Below are 2,983 nucleotides of genomic sequence, written 5' to 3' on the forward strand. Positions count from 1 at the left end.
AACTTGTTCTCTAGAGCAGGCTGGCCTCAAACTCACAGAATCTGCCTGCAAATCTGCCTGCCTCTGCCTCCAGAGTGCTGGGCTTAAAGACGTGCACCACCACTGCCTGGTAGAGCTTTTTCTGTTTGAGGTCTAATGGCAAACCAGACATCCTAATTATCACACTCGATTACTTTATTCTTGCTTGGGAAATTGTTTATTATATATGGTCATTTCATGTAAGATATTTATTGATCTAGCGCCATTCTGTTGACAGAGGTTTCTGTCCCACCCAGTCCTGCAGTCATTCAGTCCCAAAGAAACACACAGAGGTCTACATTAATTATAACTTTCTGGCCATTAGCTCAGGCTTCTTATTAACTCTTATAATTTATATTAGCCTATTATTCTTGTCTATGTTAGCCACATGGCTGGATACCTTACTTGGTGAGGCAGTCCCATCTTGCTTTCTCTGCAGCTGGGTCATTACTGCAGACTCAAACTTCCCTTTTCCCAGAATTCTTGTTGCCCCGCCTCTACTTCCTGCCTGGTCGCCCCACCTCTACTTCCTGCCTGGCTACTGGCCAATTAGCATCATATTAAAAGTAATACAAGTGACAGGATAAAAGACCACAGCATTTCCTGAACTGGGGAGGTGTTTTGTGTTCAGATTGTCAGTAGTCTTTTTCTGAATGTGTTTTTCTTTCAGAGTTGCAACCTTAAGTGGAGTAGGCATTATTTTTCTGATGGCCTATATAGGTTTTTTTTAATGCCCAACTATTAGGAGTTGTTTTGATATTAATATAGAATTGTGTTTTTAATTTTCCTAAAACAGAAAAAATATATCATTGAATTATTAACTTAGAAGGATTAATATGACCCTAAAGGCTGTAGATTATCTTCTTGGTGAGTGACCTGTATGATAATTTGCAAGTGCAATTTACAATATCTCAGAAGTCAATAACTTGACCTTTCACGTTTCTGTATCACACCAATTATTTGGCAAAAGAAAGTTATGCTTTTGAGCCTTGCACGATTGCTCAGTAGACAAGGCTCTTGCTGCCAAACTTAATGGCCCGAGTTTGCCCTCCAGTACCCACATGGTGGGAAGAGAGATTCAACTCCCACAGGCTGTCCTCTGATCTCCCCATCTGCACTTGGGTGTGTGCTTGTACACACATTCCTGTGTGTAGGAGTGTGTGTGTGTGTGTGTGTGTGTGTGTGCATACCTGCATTTGTGTGAGTGCAAACACATTATCAAACATCATTTTCTACTTAAACAGTTTTAAAAAGAGGAGAAGTTTGTTTTGTTTTAAATAGATCCTTTGACTTCAAGGTGTTCCCTGGCCAGAATTTCGCACATAGTAGTGAGGGTGACGCACGTCGAAGGACCGGGACACTGCCCGTATTCACAGAGAAGAGAAGAACACAGTTTGTTCTTCATCCCCAACTGAAGTCTACACTACCATGTCTCATGACATTTCTTTATTCAGAGAGTGCTCTGCTCATTAGTTACTGTTGCAGGAATCCTTTTCATCAAATGCTTTGAGTTTCTCCTAAGGACAGTCTTGTTTCATGGGGAGCATTTGTTAATCTTCAAAGACATTTATGGTCTTCTTAACAGAAGCATGGGGGGTTATTGGTAGGTAGGAACCACAGATTCTATTTACATACACTGTATACAATCACTGTGAGAGACTTGCAAGTGTGGGGAAGGGGAGCATCTCTTCTTGGGCACTGGTAAAGTGTGCTTGGAATCTGTGCAAATTATTAATATTAATGATAAGGTCTTTATGTTTATACAATAACTTTCCATCCAATGCTCATTTTCCTGTAAATACCCGGATGTCGGGGATGGTGCAGTCGGATTCCTAATTCACAGGCGTTGTGCTCTTCCTTGCTTCCCTAATGTTCTTGAGCAACATGACTGTAAGTAAAATAGGCAGATTGGCCTTAGGATGGAGCACTCCGTGAATGCCTGGAGACAGCGCTGAAGGATTGCAGCTGATTGTCTGGGCTTCTGAAGGTTCAGTCTCAGCCAGGACTGTTGAAATAGCTGGTTCCAGGCACTATACTATCACAAACTATCACAAACATGGGTGAATGATGATAAAGGACTCCACAGCCGTTCCACCTTGCCCAAATGGGGGAACACCTCCCCTGATTGAGCAATTATAGTGCCTACACTGTGATATCTCTGGAGCGCTCTTGTACTTTTCTAGAATTCTCTCTAGCTTGACGTTCTATGTGTAACTTGTAGTTCATGATTACTCAATGTCCAAGTATTTTTTATTTTTTTTAAGTTAGCAGTTTGCTAAAAATATCCATAAGGTCATATTAGGAGAATAAGTTTTATTAAATCAAATGTTTTAGTTTTCTATTGACATATATGTACATGATGTCACTTTCTATTTATGTTCTAGTGAGAAGGTTAGAAGTGTTACATTGGAGCACGGTATTTCTTAAGAATGAGGCTGTGGCAGGCTTGCCTCCCCTTGCCGTGTGTCTTCCCACAAGGCTTTGAAAATGAAGTGATTGCTGATTGAAACAGGCAAACCGTCTTATAGGCTTAGAGGAGAACTGGTAATCCAATTCAGTGCAGCTCCGAGTGGGTGACAAGGAGGAAGAGCCAGGCCAGGGCTGTAGTAAGTTGACAGGAGCAGCACACATCTCTCTGTGGCGTCAAAGTCACTACCAAACCGTATCACATTGAAAATGGCACCATTGTCTAGACAGTTGGGAAGGTTTCATCGGTAATATGATTTTTCTTTCTTTTTTTGTGATATACCTTAGTTGTTTTGTTGGTTCAGTCGTGAAAATACAAAACCTTTTGGCAAGAAAAGGTGCAGTTGCCGCCAGCAGTTTGTGTCTGTATGTGCTGTTGAGGCTCCTCTAGTACGATCTGAGGCTGTTTTCAAGCTACTCCTGGCCAGAAGGGGAAAGAAACCAAAGAGAAAGAAAGAACAATGAAAAGTTTCCTGCTGTTAGGAAAGCGAAAGCATTT

At 41.4% G+C, this 2,983-nt stretch overlaps 1 protein-coding gene across 4 annotated transcripts in view; it reads left to right on the plus strand.

Moving 5' to 3' along the window:
• Positions 1-2,983, plus strand: part of Umad1 (UBAP1-MVB12-associated (UMA) domain containing 1) — a 236,768-nt gene that overhangs the window by 8,610 nt on the left and 225,175 nt on the right. The window lies entirely within an intron of this gene.

This window comes from Myodes glareolus, chromosome 25 (assembly GCF_982192425.1).
Source record: "Myodes glareolus chromosome 25, mMyoGla1.1, whole genome shotgun sequence".
Lineage (NCBI taxonomy): Eukaryota > Metazoa > Chordata > Mammalia > Rodentia > Cricetidae > Myodes > Myodes glareolus.